The following is a 15674-nucleotide window of genomic DNA, read 5'->3' on the forward strand; positions in this document are numbered from 1 at the left end:
CAAGGGGCCGGTTTTTATTTATTTGTTTACTTATTTAATTTTTAAGATTTCTATTTATTACGGGACAGTTTTGCAAGTGATACATATCACTATTATTAATTATGATATATATATATTAATTATAGACATTTCTGTTTATCTAGTGGCTCCCCGAAGCCTTTCCTTGATATAATGGCCCCAAAGCCTTCCCTAGATATAGTGGCCCATAATGACCCAAAACCCTTTCCAAGATATAATGGCCTCCTGAAGCCTTTCCTAGATACAATGGCCCTCCCTGAAACCCTTTCCTGAGATAGAGTGGCCCCTGAAGCCTTTTCCTTAGATATAGTTGGGCACCCCTGTTAGCCTTTCCTAGGACAAATCAGTGGGGCCCCCGAAAGCCTTTTCCTAGATATAGTTGGCCCCCGAAGCCCTTTTCTAGATTTATAATGGCCCATAATGACCCCACCAAAACCCTTTCCTAGATATAATGGCCCCTGAAGCCATTTCCTAAGATATAAATGGCCCCCTGAAGCCCTTTCCTAGATATAGTGGCCCTGAAGCCCTTTGCCAGTAGATATAGTGTACCCCGAAGCCTTTGCCATAGATTAATGGCCCCGAAGCCTTTCCTAGATATAGTTGAATCCCCGAAGCCTTTCCTAGATATAATGGCCCCCGAAGGCCTTTCCTAGATATATTTGGGCCCCTGAAGCCTTTCCTAGATATAGTTGGCCCCTGAAGCCTTTTCCGATGATATAGTGGCCCCTGAAGCCTTTCCTAGAACAGAGTTGGGCCCGAAGCCCTTTCCTAGATATTAGTGGCCCCCCCCCGAAGCCTTTTCTAGATATAATGGCCCATAATGACCCCAAAACCCTTTCCTAGATATAATGGCCCCTGAAGCCTTTCCTAGATATAATGGCCCCTGAAGCCTTTCCTAGATATAGTGGCCCCTGAAGCCTTTCCTAGATAGTGACCCCGAAGCCTTTCCAGATATATGGCCCCGAAGCCTTTCCTAGATAGTACCCCGAGCCTTTCCAGATATAAGGCCCCGAAGCCTTTCCTAGATCCTAGTTGGCCCCTGAAGCCTTTCCTAGTATATGGCCCCGAAGCCTTTCCTAGTATAGGCCCCGAAGCCTTTCCAGATAATGGCCCCCGAAGCCTTTCCTAGTATAATGGCCCGAAGCCTTTCCTAGATATAGTGGCCCCGAAGCCTTTCCTAAATATAATGGCCCCGAAGCCTTTCCTAGATATATGGCCCCTGAAGCCTTTCCTAGATATAGTGGCCCCGAAGCCTTTCCCTAGAATATAGTGGCCCTGAATCGCCTTAACCTAGAATATAGTGGACCCTGAAGCCTTTCGTAAGATATAGTGGGCCCTAAGGGCCTTTCTTGGATATAGTGGCCCTGAAGCCTTTCCCAGATATAATGGCCCCTGAAACCTTTCCTAGATATAATGGCCCCAGAAGCCTTTCCTAGATATAATGGCCCCCGAAGCCTTTCATAGATATAGTGGCCCTGAAGCTTTTCCTAGATATAATGGCCCCGTAAGTCTCTCATGAGAATAGTGGCCCCTGAAACCTTTCATAGAATATAGTGGCCCCTGAAGCCTTCCTAGATATAGTGGCCCCTGAAGCCTTTCCTAGATATAGTGGCCCCTGAAACCTTTCCTAGATATAGTGGCCCCTGAAGCCTTTCCTAGATATAGTGGCCCCTGAAGCCTTTCCGAGATATAGTGGCCCCCGAAGCCTTTCCTAGATATAGTGGCCCCCGAAGCCTTTCCTAGATATAATGGCCCATAATGACCCCAAAACCCTTTCCTAGATATAATGGCCCCTGAAGCCTTTCCTAGATATAATGCTCCTGAAGCCTTTCCTAGATATAGTGGACCCCAAAGCCTTTTCTGGATATAGTGGTCCCTGAAGCCTTTCCTAGATATAATGGCCTTTGAAGCCTTTCCTAGATAATGGCCCCAAGCCTTTCCTAGATATAGTGGCCCCTGAAGCCTTTCCTAGATATAATGGCCCCCGAAGCCTTTTCTAGATATAATGGGCCCATAATGACCCCTAAATCCTTTCCTAGATATAATGGGCCCCTGAGCCTGTTCCTTAGATATGAATGGCCCTGAAGCCTTCGTAAAGATATAATGGCCCTGAAGCCTTTCCTAGATATAGTGGCCCTGAAGCCTTTCCTAGATATAATGGCCCCCAAAGCCTTTCCTAGATATAGTGGCCCCTGAAGCCTTTCCTAGATATAATGGCCCCCGAAGCCTTTCCTAGATATAGTGGCCCTGAAGCCTTTCCTAGATATAATGGCCCCTGAAGCCTTTCCTAGATATAATGGCCCTGAAGCCTTTCCTAGATATAGTGGCCCCTGAAGCCTTTCCTAGATATAGTGGCCCCTGAAGCCTTTCCTAGATATAGTTTGTTGCCCCTGAAGCCTTTTCGTAGATATAGTGGCCCCTAAAGCCTTTCCTAGAGATAGTAACCCCTGAAACCATTCGTAGATATAGTGGCTCCTGAAGCCTTTCCTAGATATAGTGGCCCTGAAGCCTTTCCTAGATATAGTGGCCCCCGAAGCCTTTCCTAGATATAGTGGCCCTGAAGCCTTTCTTGGATATAGTGGCCCTTAAGCCTTTCCTAGATGTAATGGCCCCTGAAGCCTTTCCCAGATATAATGGCCCCTGAAGCCTCTCCTAGATATAATGGCCCCTGAAGCCTTTCCTAAATATAATGGCCCCCGAAGCCTTCATAGATATAGTGGACCCTGCAAAGCTTTTCCTAGATATAATGGCCCCTGAAGCCTTCCCTAGATGTAATGGTCCCTGAAGCCTCTCATAGATATAGTGGCCCTTGAAACCTTTCTTAGATATAATGGCCCCTGAAGCCTTTCCCAGATATTGTGGCCCCAAAGCCTTTCCTAAATATAGTGGCCCCGAAGCCTTTCCTAGATATAATGGCCCCTGAAACCTTTCCTACATATAGTGGCCCCGAAGCCTTTCCAAGATATAGTGGCCCCAAAGCCTTTCCTAGATATAGTGGCCCCAAAGCCTTTCCAAGAAATTATGGCCCCAAAAGCCTTTCCTAGATATGATGACCCCGAAGCCTTTTCTAGATATAGTGGCCCCTGAAGCCTTTCCTAGATATAGTGGCCCCGAAGCCTTTCTTAGATATAGTGGCCCTGAAATGCTTTCCTAGATATGGTGTTGGCCTGAAGCCTTTTTCATAAATATACTGGCCCCGAAGCCTTTCCTAGATATAGTGGCCCCGAAGCCTTTCCTAGATATAGTAGCCCCCAAGCCTTTCCTAGATATAGTGGCCCTGAAGCCTTTCCTAGATATAGTGGCCTCAAAGCCTTTCCTAGATATAGTGGCCCTGAAGCCTTTCCTAGATATAATGGCCCCTGAAGCCTTTCCTAGATATAGTGGCCCCTGAAGCCTTTCCTAGATATAGTGGCCCCCGAAGCCTTTCCTAGATATAGTGCCCCCGAAGCCTTTCCTAGATATAATGGCCCCTGAAGCCTTTCCTAGATATAGTCCCCCCGAAGCCTTTCCTAGATATAATGGCCCCTGAGCTTTCCTATATAGTGGGCACAGAAGCCTTTCCTAGATATAATGCCCCCGAAGCCTTTCCGAGATATAGTGGCCCCAAAGCCTTTCCTAGATATAGTGCCCCCGAAGCCTTACCTAGATATAATGGCCACTAAAGCCTCTCCTAGATATAATGGCCCCTCGAAGCCTTACCTAGATATAATGGCCACTAAAGCCACTCCTAGATATAATGGCCCTCGAAGCCTTTCCTAGATATAGTGGCCCCAAAAGCCTTTCCTAGATATAATGGCCCCTGAATTCTCTCCTAGATATAATGGCCCTGAAGCCTTTCCTAGATATAGTGGCCCCGAAGCCTTTCCTAGATATAGTGGCCCCTGAAGCCTTTCCTAGATATAGTGGCCCTGAAGCGTTTCCTAGATGTAATGGCCCCTTAAGTCTTTCCTAGATGTAATGGCCCCTGAAGCCTTTCGTAGATATATTGGCCCTGAAGCCTTTCCTGGATATAGTGGCCCTGAAGCCTTTCCTAGATGTAATGGCCCCTGAAGCCTTTCCTAGATATAATGGCCCCTGAAGCCTTTCCTAGATATAATGGCCCCTGAAGCCTTTCCTAGATATAATGGCCTCCAAAGCCTTTCGTATATATAGTGGCCCTGAAGCCTTTCCTAGATGTAATGGCCCCTGAAGTCTCTCCTAGATATAAGTGGCCCCTTTGAAAGCCGTTTCCCCAGGAATATAAATGGCACCCCTGAAAGTCCTTTCCTAAATATAGTGGGTTCCTGGGAAAGCCTTTCCTTAGGATATGAGTTGGCCCCAAAAGGCCCTTTCGTTCATTATATAAATGGCCCCCTGAAAGCCTTTCATAAGATAGAGTAGGCCCCCGAAGGCCTTTTTTCCTAGATATAGTGGCCCTGAAGCCTTTCCTAGATATAATGCCCCCTGAATACTTTCCTAGATATAGTGGCCCCTGAAGCCTTTCCTAGATATAGTGGCCCCTGAAGCCTTTCCTAGATATAGTGGCCCCGAAGCCTTTCCTAGATATAGTGGCCCTGAAGCCTTCCTAGATATAGTGGCCCCGAAGCCTTTCCTAGATATAGTGGCCCCAAAGCCTTTCCTAGATATAGTGGCCCTGAAGCCTTTCTAGATATAGTGGCCCCGAAGCCTTTCCTAGATATAGTGGCCCTGAAGCCTTTCCTAGATATAATGGCCCCTGAAGCCTTTCCTAGATATAGTGACCCCTGAAGCCTTTCCTAGATAGAGTGGCCCCGAAGCCTTTCCTAGATATAGTGGTCCCGAAACCTTTCCTAGATATAGTGGCCCTGAAGCCTTTCCTAGATATAATGGCCCCTGAAGGTTTTTCTATATATTATGTCCCCCAAAGCCTTTCCTAGATATAGTGGCCCCTGAAGCCTATCCTAGATATAATGGCCCCTGGAGCCTTTTCTAGATATAATTGCCCCTGTAGCCTTTCCTAGATATAGTGGCCCCAGAAGCCTTTCCTAGATATAGTGGCCCCGAAGCCTTTCCTAGATATAGTGGCCCCGAAGCCTTTCCTAGATATAGTGGTCCTGAAGCCTTTCTCAGATATAATGACCCCTGAAGCCTTTACTAGATATAATGGCCCCCAAAGCCAATAAAGTGGTTCCGATATGGCCCGAAGCCTTTCCTAGATGTAATGGCCCCCGAAGTCTTTCCTAGATATAGTGGCCCCTGAAGCCTTTCCTAGATATATTGGCCCTGAAGCCTTTCCTAGATATAGTGGCCCTGAAGGCTTTTCTAGATATAATGGCTCCCGAAGCCTTTCCTAGATATAATGGCCCATAATGACCCCAAAACCTTTCCTAGATATAATGCCCCCTGAAAGCCTTTCCTAGATATAGTGGCCCCAAAGCCTTTCTAGATATAGTGGGTCCCTGAAGCCTTTCCTAGATATAGTGGTCCCTGAAGCTTTCCTAGATATAATGGCCCCTGAAGCCTTTCCTAGATATAGTGGTCCCCCTGAAGCTTTCCTAGATAGTGGCCCCCTGCAGCCTTCCTAGATATAATGGCCCCATGAAAGGTTGTCCTAGATATAGTGGCCCCCAAAGCCTTTTTCAGATATAGTTGGTCCCTGAAGCCTTTCCTAGTATAGTGGGTCCTTGAAGCTTTTTCCTAGATATAATGGCCCTGAAGCCTTTTCCTAGATATAGTGGTCCCTGAAGCCTTTCCTAGATATAGTGGCCCCTGAAGCCTTTCCTAGATATAAGGCCCCTGAAAGTTTTCCTAGATATAGTGGCCCCCCGAAAGCCTCTCCATATATATTTGGGTCTGAAGCCTTTCCTAGATATAATGGCCCCATGAAGCCTTTCCTCGATATAATGGCCTCTGAGGCCCTTCCTCAGATATAGTGGCCCCAAAGACTTCCTAGATATAGTTGGCCCCTGAACGCTTTTCCCTAGATTTAGAATGGCCCCTGAAGCCTTTCCTATATATAGTGGTCCCTGAAGCACCTTTCTTGAGATATAGTGGCCCCGTTTTGTTTTTTCCCCTGAAAGCCTTTCCTAGATATAATGGCCCCTGAAGCCTTTCCTAGATATAGTGGCCCCTGAAGCCTTTCCTAGATATGAATGGCCCCTGAGGCTTTCCCTAGATATAGGTTGGCCCCGAAGCCTCTCCCTATAGTAATAATGGCCTCTTGAATGCCTTTCCTAAGATATAGTGACCGCCCCCAAAGCCTTTTCCTAGATATCAGTGGACCCTGAAGCTTGTTCCCTTAGATATAATGGCCCCTGAAGATCTTTCCTATATATTATGGCCCCGGAAGCCTTTCCTAGATATAGGCCGGCCCCTGAAGGCCTTTCCAAGATAATTAGTGGTCCCCTAGAAGGCCTTTCCTAAAGATAATAGTTCCCCTGAAGGCTTTCCCTAGGATATAAGTGGTCCCTTTGAAGCCTTTCTAGATTATAGTGGCCCTCCCCTGAGGCTTTCCTAGATATAGTTGGTCCCTGAAGCCTATTTCCTTAGATAATAGTGGCCCCTTGAAGGCTTTCCTAGATATAGTGGGTCCCCTGAGCCTTCCTAGATGATAATGACCCCTTGAACCTTTTCCTTGATTATAATTGGCCCCTTGAAGGCCTTTCCTTAATATAAGTGGTCCCTTCGACAAGCCCTTTCCCTAGATATAATGACCCCTCCGAAGCCTTTCCTTAGATATAAGTGGTCCCATTGAAAGCCTTTCCTAGATATAAGTTGCCCCTTCGAAGCCTTTCCGAGATATAGTGGGTGGATTGGAGAGTGTGTAAGTGTGGTAGTGGGGTGGGTGTGGTGTCCCTGAAGCCGGATAAGTTGTGTGGACCTTTGGACCTGGGGGAGTTGTGGGAGTGGGTGGTGAGTGGGTGGGTGAGAAGGTCCCTGAGGGAGTGTGGGGTCCTTTCTGAGTGGGTGGAGTGGGGGTTGGTGTATAGGGTGTGGGTGGGGGGTATTGGGGGGGAGGTCCAGTCTGGAAGTGGGTGGGGGTGTCCTTTTGGGATAGTGGTGTGAGTGTGGGGGTTGTGGGCCCCTTCGGGACGTTGGTTCCTCACCCCCAAAGCCTTTCCTAGATATAGTGGCCCCCGCAAGCCTTTTGCCTAGATATAGTGACCTCTGTAGCCTTTCCTAGATATAATGGCCCCTGAAGCCTTTCCTAGATATAGTGGCCCCTGAAGCCTTTCTTAGATATAGTGGCCCCGAAATCTTTCCTAGATAGTGGGCCGCTGAAGCCTTTCCTAGAGAAGTGCCGCCAACCCTCCCCCCATCCCCCCGCCCCCCCCGGAGTTTTAACCCGGTATGTAACCACTTTTGCAAAGGCGTGTTTAGTACAAGCCCGTCGGGGGTGACCAGTGAAAACATAAACAAAAGACTGTAAATATTGTGCAGAAGAAGACATCCCAACAAATATTAGTCCCAGATTTCGACCCGCGAAGTTCGGTACAACGGCGGGAAGTGATAAATCATACCCTCAAGAAAAGGCCATACTTAATTTTCTCCCATATTTGATGAAGCTTAACAGGAATATCAAGCATGCCCTAAAACCATCAGGGCACCTTATGGCCCGGTGTCCGGTGAGTTGGGGGGGCGTTGGGGGGGGGGGGGCGCATAGGTGCGTCGTCCCGCCGAAATGTTAACGCTCTGACCACTGAGTTATATTGAGTGACGGGCCTCCGTTATATTTCGTACGTTAAGTGCTACAAGTGCTTTGCTGCACTGAGATTTTCATGGCACATTCCGTATTACAATTTTGACAGGGAATGTGCCATAGTTTGCGTTATTTGGGGTATGGAGTGTGCCCTATCTTGGAATTCTGTAATATGGAATGTGCCATAGTTTGCAGTTTTGTAATATGGAATGTGCAATGTGCCCTAGTTTGCAATTTTGTGATATGGAATGAGCCATAGTTTGCAATTTTGTGATATGGAATGGGCCATAGTTTACGTTATTTGTAATATGGAACGTGCAATAATTTGCAATACTTGTGATATTTACTGTGCATTAGTTTGCTTTATCTGTAATATGGAATTTGCCATAGTTTGCAATTTTGTGATATGGACTGTACCGTAGTTTGCAATATTTGTAATTTTCCCCTTCACGTTCGCCTACCCTTTCCGAGCTCCTATGGGTGAACCTCACTGAGACTTTCTCGTATTCAAAGCAAATGGAAGACCTTTACCTGTTTCATTGATCTGCCATTCAAAGAACTCATTTAACGTCTACCTGTTTCACAGTTCCTCGCTGGACGAGTAGTTTTCGCGCTCGGCTGCCAATCCTGTGGTCCGAAGTTCGATTCCCGGCTCTGCCAACGCGGAATCAGAGGAATTTATTTCTGGTGATAGAAATTCATTTCTCGATATAGTGTGGTTCGGATCCCCCAATAAGCTGTAGGTCCCGTTGCTAGGTGACCAATTAGTTCCCAGCCACGTAAAAATATCAAATCCTTCGGGCCAGCCCTAGGAGAGCTGTTCATCAGCTTAGTGGTCTGGTTAAACTAAGATATACTTAACTTCTACCTGTTTCATCGGCTTCGGTGTCTGAGTCTAGAGGGCTGCATTTTGGTACGTCGATCATCCACCCTCCGAGCATCACACGTATCCAATTTCAGCCCTCTAGCCTCAGTCGTGTTTATTATATTTAAGGTTAAAGCTAGTCATGATAGTACGTCTGGCAACGCTATTTAACAGGCCACCACCGGGTCGTGGCTGAAAGCTTCATGGGCCACTGCTCATACAGCATTATACACTGTACAGAAAACTCGATTGCGCCGGCACATTATTTTTAATTTTTTTACGTTTTGCATTTACAGTGTCTTACGATTTCTATGAACTTTTGTCCCAGACACTACGAGCTCTCTTTGTTGCCCTATTATTGTAGTCGCATTCTTCTTATTTAAGTTACAATCAGTTTCTTAAGAGAGAGAGAGAGAGAGAGAGAGAGAGAGAGAGAGAGAGAGAGAGAGAGAGAGAGAGAGAGAGAAGGCCTTGTTTCCGTAGGTGATGACATACCCGCCCCATCAACTAAGATTATAGGGTTTGGAAGACGTGTCAGAAGGCAGAGATAAAGACCTGAGAGAGAGAGAGAGAGAGAGAGAGAGAGAGAGAGAGAGAGAGAGAGAGAGAGAGAGAGAGAGAGAGAGAGAGAGGTTACTCTACGCTCAAGAATGACAGACATAATACAAGATAATCGGTAAACATTCAAATAAGAATTACTTTCCAACAACGATAGAATCAAAACTCTTCCCTTTAGATGTGCGTGTGCGAATGAAGCAAAATGAATGGAATATATAGTGGATGTTCACACAACGAAGATAACGAAGATAACAGTAGCTGTAAGAGTAATTCAAAAAGAATTCCTGGTATTTCTCAAGGTGAATATTCCACAGACCCTGATCAGTAACGGATTATTGTATAGGTAACCCGCATAAGCGATTTGTATGATACATTTTGAACAAACTTATTCGAGATCATACCGAGAGAAATGTTTATACTTTTCTTCTTATCAGTGCAACGTACTTTTGCTGCATTTCTGACTTGAAATTGCTTTTTAAATTTCACTGTTTTATACAGCATTATGGATGAAAATCAAGGTTTTATATATTTTTTTTCCAAAGCCAGATGGGGTAGAACCTGACTATAAAGAATACCATAAGAGATATTTTTTTTACCCCTTTGTTTTCTGATTATTTAACCCCTCATTATTATTATTATTATTATTATTATTATTATTATTATTATTATTATTATTATTAAACTTGACGGACTTCTTATGTATTTTCTAACCGAGAGAAGCGATCCCTAAGGTGTGAATAACAAGTCGCATCGCATCCTAATAAACTCATGCCAGGAGTTCCGCAGGAATAGTGCTTAGGTGTCATAATACTTTTGCGTGTCTTCTTTTGCGTTTTGTCCTTGATATTTTCTTCATATTCATAACAACATTTCCCTCATTATTCTGACGCCATTCACAGAAAAGTGCGATGGAATTCATGAATAAATCATTGAGATATGTCCTTCATATCATCCGTAATATTTCTGTTTATAATTACCAAAATATCTGTCATCCTAATTTTCGATTTCTCTCATGTCAAAAGTAAATAGAATTGTGATAGATGACAGAAGCGGGGAAATATTGTTTAGCAAAAATGTCCAACATTGAGCATCTCTGATGCAAAAACGAAGCTTCTTGCATTTTGTGACGAGATATCAACATGATGAGTTGTCAGGTATTCCACAACACATATGGAAGTTAACGACACCTAGGTTTGAATTGTATGTATGGCAGGTCTAAATTTTCCTTGCAGGGAATGTTGAAATAAGCTAAACTAAAAAATATGAACGAATTCAAGTGGTCTCGTGAATATGCTGTCATTTCCTTGCATGTTTTTTTTTTTTAACAGAAGAAAGTGCAGTGTCAAAAACTTCAATGTCCTGTCAAGTTGGTCACGTGATCACCCGGAAGAATGTTACAATGATTTACAAGGATTAGGATGTCTCAAAGACTTATCACTAGGAGCAAGTTTTACTGTGCATTCATAGTGTCCTCATGATTTTGTCTAGCTTTCTTTTAAAATCTTCCACACTGTTGCTGTTTACAACTTCTGGTGGCAGTTTATTCCACGTCTCACATATCTTGTATGTAAAGAAGTTCCCACAATGGGATGTGTTGTATCTCTTCAGTTATAGTTTCCATCCATTATTTCTTGTCTGTTTTTCGTTTAATGTAAATAAGTTACTGTCTACATTTGTTATGCCTTTCAGTATTTTAAATGTTTCTATTACATAGTTGTCCTCGTAATCGTCGTGTTTCTAAGCCATATTCTGGATATGTTTTCTTTTTTTTCTTTCTTTTTCAGGTATTCACTTTGATATCGACTTTGTTGTCAGGTAATTACGAACCTGTCAGAGCAAAATATCTGACGAGGAGAGTAATACACACCAGGTGTTCCGCTAAGATACAAAATAGACGAGAGACAGAACGCTTCCAGGAAGTGTTCAAAAGAAATCTTTTTTGGAATTCTTGTATTCAACTCATAACTAGAAACTCATTTCTAAAAATTATGAAAATTGGTCCCTCGATCTACCGATAGAGCTGCTGCCTGGTTCCAAGAAAAGAATTTAGTGTTTTTTTTTTCTTCGGTGTTTCAAGAACTCTCTTGTCCGTTTAACACCTGCAAGATTTTGCTTTATAGCGAGGCACGGAATGTTGAAATGCAGTGCTCTCTCTCTCTCTCTCTCTCTCTCTCTCTCTCTCTCTCTCTCTCTCTCTCTCTCTCTCTCCTCTACTCCACAAACCAAATTATATAACTCCACACACAGATATATATATAATATATATATATATATATATATATATATATATATATATAATATATATATATATATATGTATATATACAATCCATTATTCATGTGCGTGTCTATGCATTCACCTACGTAGTAAATGAGTGAACATCTGTCCATACATTAAAGTCCTCCTTGAGTATACTTCACATATGAGAGAGAGAGAGAGAGAGAGAGAGAAGAGAGAGAGAGAGAGAGAGAGAGAGGAGACCCAAATACCTTTCCCAACTTTAAGAAGGTTGGCTGAGGTCGAGATTCCTGATTCCACGTCTAAAAGACAGCGTACTATTATTCCATCTGACGTCAATATGTACTAAAAGCTGACTGGAACGCTTTGCACGCACAGTTACGGTTGTTGAATCTTAAATGCGATCGCTTTTTTTCTTTTACGATCGAAGCGACGAAGCATCACGTACCTCAAAGTCCAGGGGAAGAGTCTTTAGGGCGAATAACTCAGATGTAGGCGATTTCTGTTACTCGTTGACGGCTTATCCAGGTCCCACGCAACTTCTATAGCGCTCGAAGGTCCTCCATTATTAAAATTAACAGTTTATTCGTCGGATTTGATCACACAGCAAATTCCACATTCACCGTTTGATCTTCCATATCATAGCTTCGATTAAACCAAAAGGTTTAAAGTTTTTGTTTGAAACACTTCAAATGGTACCTCCTCGTTAGGCAATGGGGAGAGGAAGGATGTCCAGTATCCTATTTTGTGCCCCACGATATTGCTGAGCAGCACAACGGGAATTCTTTGTTGTGCCAATATAAAACACTACGTTTCAATGAGTGTATTAAATCACATCACGGTACTAATAAGAAACTCCTTTTGTCATATACGAACTGACACGCAAGCAATTGCTGTAGCGGGCAATTTCCCAGACGCGTAGTTCCTAGAAGTTGCTCTGTGCTTGATTATTGCACCAACATTTTTGGCAATCATAGGTCAGCACTTCATCGAGGAAAATCTTCCACATGCCGCTGCAATCATCTGATCGCAGGCTGTCATTGAGTGCTTGGCATCTTTTATCACGCTCTTTTTGCGAGCGAATAATGACAGACGAATTAAAAGGTATCTTTTATCAGGCTCTCTTTGTGAATTAAAAAAAATATCAAAATAGGAAAATCTTCAGGATCATGAATTACTTTCGCTATTTCATAACGTGTTGCTAGTGTAGTGATGAGCGAAGTATGGCTCTTAATTCTCAATGGTATAATCATTAGTAAAGGTAATTACTTCTCTCTCTCTCTCTCTCTCTCTCTCTCTCTCTCTCTCTCTCTCTCTCTCTCTCTCTCTCTCACACACACACACACACACACAAAATAGTGCATAAAAGCAGAAAAGAAGGCACAGAAACTAGTGCGATACATAAAGAGGCAGTTCAAATACAGAAACAAGGAAACTGTGCTGCAGCTCTACACATCAATAGTTAGACCCCATCTTGAATATGCAGTACAGTTTTGGTCACCAACATTAAGAAAGGGCATAAATAGACTAGAAGGAGTACAAGCAAGAGCCACAAAGTTAATTCCATCCATCAGGCAAATAGGTTACCGAAGACGACTAGAGAACCTGAACATGTATGGCTTAGAAACACGACGGTTGCGAGGACAACTACTAGAAACATTTAAAATACTGATAGTCATAAATTAAACGAAAACCAGACAAGAAATAATGGATGGAAACTAGAACTAAGGAGATACAACACATCCCATTGTGGGAACTTCTTTACATACAAGATGTGTGACACGTGGAATAAACTGCCACCAGAAGTTGCAAACAGCAACAGTGTGGAAGAGTTTAAAAGAAAGGTACACAAAATCACCAGGACGTTGTGAATGCACAGTAAAACTTGCTCCTACAGATAAGTGAGCACACGATGTCTCCTCGGATGGACTAACAAGTCTTTGAGACATCCTAATCCCTGTAACTCCTTGTAACACTCTGAGACAAAGGTTCAAGTGTAAGAAATGATAAAATTACATGCGCAGCCTTAGCTTACTAGTAAGAGGTATCCGGACCATGGAAAGCTCCTTCTGCATAAGGAGGACTGTAGTAGATAAAGGATGGTTACACTCTTCAGGTGACCTCTAGCAAAAGCCTTATTAATGAGTTACAAAGAAGTTAGCAGTGACAGAAACCTGTCGTGTCAGGAAAAAGGGATCATGCATGGAATCAAACGCAAGCGACATTTTGCATTCAAACTTGTGCTTTAGCCTCTTTCTGCATCTAACAAAAGAGACAGGATGTATTTCCCGACGTCGTAAGAGAATTACGTCATGCTACGTCAAGGAATGAATGCTGGGAGAGGATAGGAGATACTTGGAAAATGCAACTTGAGCAGGTAAAGGACTCATGAATAGTATAAAGGGGGCGTGGCACTATTTGGGCACATCCCATCTAAATCCATAGCGTTATTGTTGACTGAAGCAGTGAATTACTTAATTGGCAGGTAATCGATTGTTGTGGGTCACAGCTAGAGTGGAGTATAAGTTAAGCTAGTGGTTTCCAACCTTTTCTAATTCTCGCCCCCCTTCATTGAATGGCACATTCTCTGCCCTCCCCCCCCCCCCTTCCTTAAATACTGTAATTTACTGGCATAGTCGGCATATGTCAATAATTCACAATATTATTATATATATAAAACCTGGTATTTTTCCCATTCAGTACCAGCTCATTATACTGGAGTTGTTTTCCTCTTTTCTAAGTCTCTACAATATGCCTGATACGAAAAGCATACTAAAATCTATTGCAAATGTACATTTGATATATTTACCGATGAAAATTATTACCCACTCGGAATTTTTTGTTGTTGTTGTTGTTGTTTCGATGTTAATACGAATGTGGCACCTGATCGAATTGTGTATATTTTTGTTCCTATACCGATGCATTTTATGGAAGGATGACTAGCGCAGTATTCGGGACGTCTTTTGTTATTTTGATCTTAGAATTGGGTATATACGTGGACGAAACAACGCATTAAGTTTTGTTTTTTTTTTTTTTTACTGGACCAAAAGGTAGATGAATTTTTCGGTCGTCTTGTTCGCGTGACAGCTTGGGAACTACTGTATCCTAATATCCTGCCCTGTTTCGAAATTATGAGTCTATGACCCCGAAATTATCGACGTCATTCAAAAGGTCAAAATCCAGAGATATGTGATTAGAATAGAAATAATAAAATCAAGAATATATGACATCTGTTGCATCGCTAGAGTGATGCAGTTTACGACAATAAGCATTTAGTGCACGTCCCTTTTAATTCAAAACCCAAAATTTATTAAGTATTTCAGTCAGTCCAAACATTTTTCCATTTCATACGAAAATTGTTTCATATTCTGACGAGCTCTTCAAATCAAAAGGACGTAGCCAGGTAAGTCTTGGGGAGAACCGTCAGTGTTCAGTATTGCCTAAATCAGGTTAACGAAATCAACGAAAGGTTGGTCCTTTCTTTCTGTCTGCTTTTCAGCCGACCCAGAACTTTTTTGTGAGAAATATTTATGTATGAATGTATGTATGTATACATTCATATATACGGCGGCTACTTGGAAATCTTAACTTAGCGATGAATGGTATTGTCAAGGAGAGGTAAAGTATTTTATTGAAAAAGCTTTCGAGGCCGGAAACCTCACCATGCATCATCAGGCTGAAATCAATGACAAAATATGAAACTTAAGAAAATTGGTGAAACAAATGAAAATAAAACAAAAACATAAATGGAACGTAAGGTTTGAAAAGTTAATAAAATGTAAACGAATTGAAAATACGAACGAAAATGATAGCCAAAATTAGAACTGGCGAATACGAAGTAAAAATGACTGTTGACTACTTTCTAAGAAAAGAAACATCCAATTGCTAGGAATGAGGAGAGCCATTCCGTTCGAACAGATAGTAATGTAGAATCCCGGTAAGGGAGAGGATAGTTGTGTGCTAAACGGTTCTCGCTTGTGGCTGAAAATGGTTGTCAAGTGGAAATCTCGTTCGAACAGAGAGACTCCCATGTTCCAAAATTCTGTGACTAATCCAACGAGAACTGTCTCCTACGTGTAGCAGACCGTATTTCGAACAGGTAAGCGAGCATTCCACACCTGAATTAAATTCAACAGAAAGTGTAGGTCTCCTCTTCTATAATGATCCTACAATAAGTGGATTAGACACACCGAAATGGAATCTGATCAGAGGAAGCTGTGTTCTGTGTTGAAGCCTTTCTGGTAAATTTTTTCCGATTATTCGTAGCTACAATATCCAACTTAAGATGATTTGATGTGCTTGACATTTTTATTGTTTGTTTGTATGGTGTTTTTACGT

General features: G+C 42.9%; 1 protein-coding gene across 4 annotated transcripts in view; it reads right to left on the reverse strand.

Annotated features, from left to right (window-relative positions):
* LOC135212160 (uncharacterized) overlaps positions 1-15674 on the reverse strand; it is a 96139-nt gene that overhangs the window by 41091 nt on the left and 39374 nt on the right. The window lies entirely within an intron of this gene.

The sequence above is a fragment of the Macrobrachium nipponense genome, chromosome 40 (assembly GCF_015104395.2).
Source record: "Macrobrachium nipponense isolate FS-2020 chromosome 40, ASM1510439v2, whole genome shotgun sequence".
Lineage (NCBI taxonomy): Eukaryota > Metazoa > Arthropoda > Malacostraca > Decapoda > Palaemonidae > Macrobrachium > Macrobrachium nipponense.